At 34.3% G+C, this 11,386-nt stretch overlaps 1 non-coding gene across 1 annotated transcript; it reads right to left on the reverse strand.

Moving 5' to 3' along the window:
- Positions 1-7,721: 7,721 nt before the first annotated feature.
- Positions 7,722-7,809, reverse strand: LOC149835471 (small nucleolar RNA snoR114). Its single transcript, XR_016432906.1, has one exon. It is a non-coding gene; the product is annotated as a small nucleolar RNA snoR114 (small nucleolar RNA).
- Between the last annotated feature and the right edge of the window lie 3,577 nt (positions 7,810-11,386).

Genomic DNA, 11,386 nt, shown 5'->3' on the forward strand with positions numbered 1-11,386 from the left:
TTAACTTATGAGTCTTATTCTAGTCTTTTGTTTAAGACTTTAAGTTGTGAAAATTTGTACCATATATAGGTGTTAATTACATACCAAGTCTTTCCAATTGCTTTAGCTATTGCATAAAAAAAAAGGCTTTTTTGGTCCAGCCTATATCCAAAAAAAAGATATTAGTATACAACGTAGAATAAACAGTTGAGAGTTCAAATGAAGCAACTGACCTGCCATCTTCCAACCATTGCAACCTCAACCTTTGCTTCTGCAAAATTCCATTGTTTCAGTACCTGACAGATCTAATTAATTGTAACATATGGTCTAAAAGTTACATAATTGTTAAAGAGATATTACCTGAAGGAACAACCCAGTAGTAGCCAGTAAATCCACGAAAATGATCTATCCGAAATTCATTAAAAAGATGATAGGCGTGCATTATTCGTTGTATCCACCAAGAGAAACCATCCTTTTCCATAGCTTTCCAATCATATAAAGGACTATAAAACAAACAACAAAACAACAAGTATGAGCTTACATCACGCACCAGATAAGAGCATATGGTACAAAAGTTAAAAATTTCTATAAAACACTACATACAGAGAGGTGATGAGGGATAGGGAGGAATAAGAAAAAAAATGTCTGTCATCATCAGTAATCTCACAGTCCAAAAGATGTTCTTGATATATCTTTTATTTTTTATTTTAATTTTTAATGTTTGAACTACTAGGTATTCAATTTCTTGTATTCATGAGTGTGTTCAGTTCATTGATGCATGTGTATCAGCTCTATCACATATTTATGTATGGTAGACTCCAATTTGTCAAAAATTGAAACTAGCCAGCCTAGGTGCCATCTCAGCGCCTAGGCTAGAGCAACTAGGCACTGGTCCCATTTTGGTTGGGTATTAGGTTGTTGATCTTTGCTTTGGAATGGTGTGTGGTTTGTGGGTTTGGCCCCATCCACTTTACCAAACCCCTTGGGGCTTGAACTTCATAGTTAAATTCCATTTTTAGACAAGAGACTGATGTGGGGTTGGATCCTGCCAGGATTGGTTTCATGGTTGGATATCTGGTTTTCAGAATTTTGACACCAGGGAAAGCTTCCCAAGATTTCTTTACTTTTTTCTAAGCAATCACATATTATGCCAAGGAAGAGATCTTATGCCACTTAATAATTAGGTTATGATACTCCATAAGATCCATATGCTATATGTTGCCATCCTGGTTTTAAGTTTTCACGTTTCTTGTTTTTATGTATTCATGATTTTTTCTTATTCTATTGATTAAAATATGCAAAATATTCTGTTTTGATACATTCAGCTAAATATTTGATCTATTTTGACATGTTTTGATGTGTTCTATGTAGGAAAAAATATAGAGAGAAATAAAGATGTATTATGGAACCATGCTACACTACAATCAGATGATCGATTACTTTGCAACTATTGTAAGGTACATTTTAATAAGGGGATAACAAGATTTAAGTATCATCTTGCAGGCATACCAAATAAGGATGTTGTTGCATGTGAGCACGCAACATCAAATGTGAAACATTTAGCATTGGCTTCATTTCATGAATTAAAGCTCAAGCCATTAGGAAAAAATAAAAAATCACAAGTTATTTATCTTCTACTGGAAGCGGCTCAGATTCTACTTCTATAAGAATTTTTTCTACTTCTCCAAGTATAGGTATAGATCAACGAAATACTCTAAGTGCTTTTATAAAGAAGAAAGAGAAAGAACATGCAGATATGTGTGTAGCAAAATGTATTATCATGAACAATTTACCTTTTAGGTTAGCTAGAGATGATGCATTTAAGGAGATGGTTAATGCCATTGCAAATTGTAGACTTGGTTATACCTCTCCAAGTAGTGAAACGATTAGAACAAAATTCCTTCAAAATTTAAAAGGACAAGTTGTAACATTTATTGATGAGGTCAAAAAGTCATGGTCGATATCAGGATGCACTTTAATGTCTGATATATGGACAAATAAAAAAAATCATTCACACATAAATATTTTGGCTTCATGCCCTAAAGGCACAATATTTTTGAAATCTAAATGTGCTAAAGGGAAAAAAACTGGTGAATATATTGAGGAGTATATATCAACTACTATTGAAGAAATTGGATCTGATAAAGTAGTTCACTTTATGACAGATAATGGCTCAAATTACTTGAAAGCAAGGGCTGCAGTGGAGGTAAGATACTCTCATATTTTTACATCATCTTGTGTTGCACACTGTATTGATTTAATGCTTGAAGATTATGATAGATTGCCTAATTTCTCTCATACATTATTGGATGCAAAAAGGATTACAATCTTCATGTATAAATCATAATCAATTTTGTAACTTATGCGAAATTATACAAATGATAGAGATATACAAAGGCCTGAGGTTACTCTTTTTGCTACTAATTTTTTATGTTTGTAATCTATATTGAAAATGGAAGATAAGTTGAGGTTTTTGGTTGCTTCTTCTAAATGGAGAAATTTAGAAAAGGTTAAAAAAGGAGGAGAAGGCAAAGATGTGACTGATATTATACTAGGAAAGGAGTTTTGAAAAAATAAAAGAGAAATAATTGCAACAACAAAACCACTTATAAAACTTTTGAGGATGGTACATGGGGATGGTTCTACCATAGGTTACTTGTATGAAGGTATAAATCGTGTTAAAGAAGAAATACAAAGTTTTTATAAATGTTGAGTAGATAAGTATCTACGAATATAGGACACCATTGATCATAGATGGGAGGTCAACTTGAGAAGTGACTTATATGTTGTTGCTGGGTATTTAAATCCATAACTTTTTTATAATGGTCTTGTGAAGATGAATAACGAAATCATGAAAGAATTGTAGAAAATAATGAAAAAGATGATGGATAAAGAAGATAAAAAGGATGAGCTTGCTTTAGAATTGACTTATTATCATTCAAAAGATCCAAAGATCTTTAATGAGATTACAATATCTCTTCTCCATACTGCACATCCACGTAAGTTTCAATTTTGATTTTCATTTTATAAATTTTTTTATTTTAAATTATATTATCAAATTTTTATTACTTGCTTTTGTTTTCATAAGGGATATGGTGGGAAATGAGTGGAGCAAATGTTTCTATTTTGCAGAATGTAGCAATTAAAGTACTTAGTCAACCATGCAGTGCATCTGCATGTGAAAGAAATTGAAGTGCATTTGAAGCAGTGCATACCAAAAAAAGAAATCATCTTGAGCCAACAACTCTTACTGATTTAGTTTATGTGTGCATGAACATGCACATGCAGAAGACTTCAATTGAAAAAGGAGCAAAAGATTCTTGGCCCATTATATATGACAACATTGATGCATTTGCATATGGCTCAATTGAAGAAAATAATGAAGAAGAGAAAATAGAAGAGGAGGAAGAGGAGGATGAAAGCATTGATGACCAAGGAATTAATGAAGACACTTTTGATTTCTTAGTTAGTAGCAAGTGAATAAATTTTTTTGTATAAACTTGAATCATTATGATGTTTGTTTTTTCATGAACTTATGATAATTTTGTTTTTATTTTTGATACTTGATTATTGATACTTAATGTATGCTGATTTAATTGATGTTTGATACTTATTTGAATGAAAGTATATTTTATGTACATGTTTGATACTTATTTGATGCTTGATAGTTTTTAGATACGGTTAATGAGATTGAAAATAGATTTTATATTATTTTCATGTAAAATTTAGGTAGTTTATTTTATTTTTTAGATTTTTTAATTTGTTCCTGAGATTTTGCTGAAAAAACTCAAGAAATATGCAAAAAGTTAAAAATCTCCTCAGAAATTCACTGCCGGGAATTTGCCATTTTAATTTTTTGTCACACTTTCATTGTAACACCCCAATTTTTATAACCCGAAAAATGGTAATTTTTTTTTTGAAATCCTTTTAAAAATCTTTAACATATGACAGCGGAAAAACTTGAAGGTTCTAAAGGTTGGCGTGCTACTTTTCACAATACTTGCATACCCATATAATTATGGAAATTCAAATAGAAATAGAATTCAATTTGCATAAAATAAATCAATGTCCACAATCATTCAAAATTAATTATATTGCCCATAGCTATAATAATCAATTAATAAATCAGACTCTAAAAATCGTGTAGATGCAAAGGAAAGGTAGGCTTAGTCCCCGTCGCAACCTTCTGCCTTCGCTTATAAGCTACTCCTCATTACCTGAAAAATATTAAACCATATAAGGTCATACACAACATGTCTCAGTAGAGTGAAATATGTTAAGCTTGTAAGACAGAATTACAAAACAAGAATTTCAATAGAGATTTCATGGTTTAGCATTGAAATTAACTGAAATGATCATACAACTAATCATGCATGTTTAGAATTTACATAGTTAGCAAAAAGATATTAATTCATACATTCGAAATATAAAATGCATGAGCAATTAATATGCATGACTTACCATATGTAGAAGCCCTTCAACTCATGCATATTTTCTTATCTTTAATCATATTTTCTTTCTTAGATTATGCATGTGATGCCAAATTAATGCACACATAACTTAAGTTATCACTTCTTAGCCCTGCTGATACGACACAGACAAACATTCTCATATCAGGACCATGGCTCAAGACATGTCTTACATACAGGGGTGGCTTTAGCCTAGCCAAATCTATTCACCAAGACGAAGTGAGGGATGTTAATATGAGAGAGATTCTCAATACCTTTCAACCCAATGCACCAGTTTTTCCTCGTGAGTACTAGAACCTCTACGCTGCATTCTAATACAGAGGTTTCCTCATAAAATCATGGGAGGGAAGGAGCAGCCTTCCGTGCCCATAACAGGCTTGCCCCACGAAGTTTTGTATCACCTGCTACTCTCCCAGCATGTATCTTGAGTTTTAATGTCACATGATTACTTGATTACAGTCTTACTTTTCTTGCAACATCAAGTTTGAACCACTTTATGGTCATGGATGCATTCTTATAAAGCATAGGAAAGATTCACTTAATCAAACTTGTAACAGAAAATTGAGCATATGCGTAGTATGAATATCTTACTCATTTCCACACACCATCTAGCACATGTACAAGGCCAATGCAATAAAGAACATGTATATGAACATCCACATCAATGCAACAGTCATATCATCATGATAACATGAGCATACATGTAGCCAACACATTTTCAGAATTAAAACATAAACTTGCATTCATTGGATCCTTTGATCCTTGATCTTAAATGTGTAAACTTTTTATTAACAATTCATGTCATTAGCATATAAAATTTTGCATAAGATCAAACCTGCATAATTATTCACATATTACATACTATTCTCAACGAACAAATTTTCATAAAAACATGCAAACTATGCATCTTTTGAACCTCGATCTAAAGATCGGTCTTGAATTTACCGAATTCTTAACTATGTCCGACTGGTACAGAGCTCATCAAAAAATTTTGGCTCAATAAACAGAGCTGAAATTTTTACAGTATATATAAAATTTTGCTAGCTTTCCGTAGCCACAAACCGTTTGTAAAAACTCTTCCGGATAAGGCAGTTATATACGTTTTACTATAGACCTATCATCTTTTGTTCTGACTATCATAGGAATGTGCTCATTGCATGAACAAAGCCCAAAATTTTATAGTAGATGTAAAATTTTGTTAGCTTTCCAACACAATAATACGTTTGTCAAAACTTTTTTGGACGAGGGAGAAACGAACATTTTACTAGTCGGAGGTCAAGCCAAAAACCTGAAGTTCTGAGATTATGCATTCGGGTGGGCCAAACCGAGTCACCCGAATCTCAAAATAAATTAGAAAAAAAAATGAACAATATACATGAAATACAATTCAGGAAAATACATAAAATTCATAGAATATTGAATAAATCATATATTATCAGAAACCATCAAATCTTGTATGAATCAAACCACAAAAATTACTTGATAAATTTACCGATTTCTTTTCGGAGAAACCTAATTTTGCTAAAATCGCAATAGCCCAATATTTTGACCATAGAAAACCCTAAAATTTTTACAGCAGACCTACAATAGCATATTCCACCAATACAAATCGATATTTGAGAGTAAATCATGGCATAAATCAAATATTAACTAATTTCACAAATTTCTTTTCTGAGAAGCCGATTTTTATGAAAAACCCGGTTTCAAAAAGGGTTTTCTTTGAGAGGAAACATGTTTTTGCCATGGATCCTTAGATTTGAGTCAAACTCATAGTTAGGAGGGTCTGATCATGGTCTAAACTCATGAAAAAACATAAAAATCCATGCCAAGAACTCTGATCTTGCAAGAAAAGCATAGATACCCTACCTCTTGTTGAAAAAAAAACATTTTTTGATGGATTAATGAATCTTTTCGCACGATCCGACCAATCAGCTCCTTCTTCTAGAAAGATGAGGGCTTTAGATAACCTCAACACATACTCGAGGTCTGAATCTTGCACTCAAGAAAGAAAAAGAAACCCTAAAGAAAGAGGGAAAGAGGAGGGAAGTAGAAGAGGGTTTTTGGGGGAGAGAGAATAAGCGTTAAAAAAATTTTCCAGCCACAATGGGGGGCGTGAACTAGGAGAGGGCTTTATAGCCCCTCTTGAGTTAGGTCATGGGCTGGAATAAATCTCAACCCTTGATCAAAAAAAGAGAAGTCATTAAAGCCCTTAATCTCTACTTTGACTAGTCAAGTTTTAATTAAGCTTGAATTTCTTCATTTTTTTTTTCAATTTAAAGCTTGAAGTAGGATGCCATATAGGATGAGACGGCCCACCTATGGACTCTTACTAAACTATAAAATATAGTTAATTTATGAAAAAATTATTATATTAAATTATAATTAAATAATTGTTAAATTCCAATTAAGATCATTTTTTTATATAACCACAATTCATGTGAAAATATAAAGGCATTAAGTATAAGCTAATTCCAACGTATTAAGCATGTTAATATGTATATTTTTACAATCTACTTTTGTTAATTGACTTCATTTAAATAAATTTTTTTTAAAGAAAAATCGATTTTTTCTTTTTAAGAGAAACATTTTCAATTGGCCATCACTTTGGATTTTCTCTAATATCCAAAACGCATAGGGCTTATATTTACTATATTTTAACATAATTATACCCTCTAAGTCTTACAAATATTTCCAAGCATTCATTTTTTTTTAATTAACAGAAAATCAAGATTTTATGTGGGCACAAAATTCAAGAATTTTCACAGTATTATAGAAAAAGAACTTAGAAATTTTTTCGGATATTACATTCACGCTTGTCTGATTTTATTGACCAGATCTCAGTCATTTTTATTAAATCTATTTGTTTGTCTTCTTATGCCCTTTAGTATGTTCATTAAAGTGAGTGGCATCCCAAATACCACGGTTGGAGTTGGACCCTTGGTCTTCTAAACGGGTCGGTTTGTTTTAGAGTTGTTGATGCTCTAGATGGAGGCATCAACGACTCTAAAAAAAAGGATCCATTTAGAAGATGAGGAATCTGATGATATTCATGCAGCATCCCAAATACCATATATATGAATTATTTTCAGCCGTTCATTTTTGCAAACCATAGATGCCATTCATCTAGAGCATCAACAGCTCTAAAACAAACCAACCCGTTTAGAAGACCAAGGGTCCAACTCCAACCGTGGTATTTGGGATGCCACTCACTTTAATGAACATACTAAAAGGCATAAGAAGACACAAACAAAAAGGTACACAATAAAAATGATTGAGCTCAGAAACACCTTAGTTCGTCACTTGAATCAGACAAGCGTGGAAGAAACTCAACTCCACCTAAACGCCAATTTCTTCACAGCTCACCCTAAAAGGTAACGCATCTGCTTTTATAAGAAGTATAATCTTTTATAAAACCTTCGATATGGGACTACTGTTTCTTTCTTTCTTTTCTCACGTCAACGGTTCAACGCCATGAAGAAAGATAATGTTCAGCTCGAAACACAGGTTACTCGAAATTAAGTATGGAACTTAATTAGTATGGAGAAATACAGTCGCAAGCTTACCACTAACACTGACTTTGAATTACTCCGTCTGAATCCAGCCCAAATTCAGATGTGTTTATATAGAGAAGAGGGTGATATGACACGCCGAATTCAAAAGCTCCCTTGCCGCAAAGCTGAAGTGAGGTGATTTTGCCCCATTGTCATAAACAAAAATTTCTAATGTTGGATGCAGGCAGGGGTTATGGCCCGGCCTGGGCCCGTTTAGAGCTCAGTCCGTCCGGCTTTAAGTGTGGACCGGAGATGGCCCGACCCGTTTACTAACAAGTCAATGTGAAGCTGGTCAGGTCTAGCCCGACTAGGTGGTTAGCCATTTGTAAATAATAATAATTAACAAGTTTTCAACTTAATATGCTCTCAATTAATTATCTTTTTAGTTTTCATAAAATTATTATAGCTAATTAAGTAAATAACAATGGTTACCAAGTTTCTATGCAATAGTTAATTTTTTTAATTTTATATTATTAAAAATTTAATAAATAACTCAGGCCTATCAAGCTGGCCCACATATATAACAGGCCAAGGTTTTTAGGCCAGAACCCGGACCGTGGCAGGCCAGGTCGGCTTAGCCCATCGGGCAGCTCAGCTGGTTATCCACCCTTAGATGCAGGAGATATACCACTATACTGACTTTGAATTATGCCATCAACCACCAATTTCTGTTGCCAACATTTTTTGTCATGCTCATGTTAGGTTGGCTTTTTTTTCCATAGTCAAGTTAGATTGCTTCTACCTAACCTTTTTTTTTATCTAAATTAATATGAATGGTTGAAAGTTAAACAATGTTGACACGGTAGCCAATATAAAGCCGTTTATGTCAAGTTTTCCCTACAACTAGTTTGCATAAGATATATATTTTAAAGGCAAGTTGGGTTGGGTGGACTCCTACAGAATAACAGCTGCCCCATGTGACAGAGGGATTTGATCCTGGGCCTTCAGCAACTTGGTGGTGAATATGATATGATAAGATATACTGTGCTTGGTAAGTGTTAGATTTTTTTTTTATATTCAGGATGAGAGACCTAGCTGTGATGGCTCTGCCTGCGTACTTACGATCACTATCTTGACAGCATAAAACTTCGTGGGCTTACTCCTTACCTCCAGAGAATTTGAACCTAGACTGCCTGCCTCGTGGCATAGGTCTCATCCCACTGGACCAAACCCTTGGGCTTGCTAGGTGCTGGTTGTTATCCTTTTCAAAGGGTGCTCCTTCTCTTCAATCGCGACTGATTTCATGCTTTGGTTGAGATCTTACAATCTTAAAAAATGGCGATATTTTGAACATATCGACTATTTTTTTAAAATATCACGTTTTTATCCAGACATTAAGGAGGATCCCATTCGCACGAAAGCATTTGGGTAATTTCACGTTAGGGTAACATAAAAAAATGCCGGTAAATTCTCTACATCGTGTTTCCAGCCTTAAAGCTGCTCAAAGATCAACCGCACTATAAAAGGACACTACAACCCTTACATAAAGAGCTAAATGCCACATGTGTCCTCATCCAACAAGGTTGGTCTCATCAAAGCAGGCCTCCAGATCCAGCCCAGGCGAGCAAGGTGGAGATGGCGAGCCATCTTCTGGCTCTCCGCCACTGCGAGAGGGCCAATCCGGTGGCAGACTTAGCGGAGGCAGTGACGTAGACGGCGAGGCGGTGGCGGCCGGGAGGTTTGGACGAGGACGCGTTGGTTTTTTGGAACTCCTTGAAAAATCTGCTTGCATGTTACAATCACATGAATTCAAGCTCATTTCCTACTGAACAAGCATCGTATATCACATTTATAAGGTTAAATCTAAAAAAATAAAAATACATGTTAGATATTCTAGGCGCAAATTTTTTTTATAGGCAAGCTAGGGTTAGGGAGACCCCTACCAGTTATACAACTATACCATTAGGTTTTGAACCTGCAACGTCCCAACACAAGCTGATGTGCACTAGCTGTTTCCTACCAAACAAGCCCCCGTTGGTAATTTAAGAGCCATCTTGTTGTCAAAACACAACATTGAAAATGAAGTTCGCGGCCTACAACACCATTCACCAGTGGATGTTTCTCGCAACTCCATCCTCAACACCATATTTTGGCAACACATGGAAATGGTGCTTCTATCAGTAGTGACAAATATCGCAAGATTGATGAAAATCTCACGATAATATCGTGAGAAATTGCCTCAAAGTTTAAAATGAACATTTCTCGAGAGATTTTCAAAATATCGTGAGATTTATGAAAAAACATAAATACCATGATTTAAACACGATATTTATGTTTTAAATGGCTATTATTATGAAAAAACCATGTATTTTTAAATATTTTTTATTAATATTTTCTTATATAAAATATTTTTTTATTTTTTTTTTATTGTTGAGATTTTGAGCAAGATTTATGAAAAATTTTCAATTTCTCGCAAGTTTTTGAAAAACGAGATTTTGCCGGTAAAAACGTTTGTCACTGTGCTTCTATATCAATGCAAGTCTCCCAAAAGTGCCTAAATTGAAATCACTTAAGCATTCTCATCAATGTATATCATATGTCCATGTCTCGCATGACGTCTTGTTTATTCTGTGTTTTACAATGAAAACTATTTTATTCTTTTATTTATTTATTTAAAGGCTGCTTAAGGATGAGGGCATTGGATGAGCCCACAAGTGCTTTGCACACTTACCTAGTGAGTCGTATTAAGGCATTCAAGTTGAAGGATGTAATGAGTTAAATACTACCATCTCTGCTTGTTTGGTAGGAACCGTTAGTGCACGTCACCTTGTGTGGAGACGTTGCAAGTTCAAATCCCAATGGTATGATGTATAACTGGTAGAGGTCTTCCTAACCCTAACTTGCATATAAAAAAAAATGTAATGAGTTAAATACTTGTGATCATACCTGACCCTAAAGCTGAAACAGCAAACTCTCTAAGTAGACATGGAAGCGCGACCAAGGGGATTCAACTGTTAACTGCATTGGGGTGGGCCATATGGCAGAGCATCAATCTCTCCGGGTCCAACCACCTCAATCTCTCCGGGTCAAATATTTTACTAATGTAGTTTTGCTATGATTAGTAAAATATTTGATGCCCTTTTCTTGTTTAGGATGAAATAAGCAACCAAATAATAGAAATGCAATGATATTTGACAATGCTACATCTCTATGTCTGAAAAACCGGATGAGCTTAGATCCACTTATATGTGTTAACATTGGTAAGAATAGATAGTTCCTGGTATGTTGTAGGTGATGCTTAGTCAAATATGGAGCTAAATTTGGATCTCTCCGAACTGGTTGAAGACGGACAATGTTAGGGCTATCAATTGTCAGTTGCTCGGATCCACATGTCCAGGACAAAGATCCACCAAGTAGTTCTCTCATGATTTTTGTTTTCAATAATCT

Source organism: Nuphar pumila, chromosome 6 (assembly GCF_984573655.1).
Source record: "Nuphar pumila chromosome 6, dmNupPumi1.hap1.1, whole genome shotgun sequence".
Classification (NCBI taxonomy): Eukaryota; Viridiplantae; Streptophyta; class Magnoliopsida; order Nymphaeales; family Nymphaeaceae; genus Nuphar; species Nuphar pumila.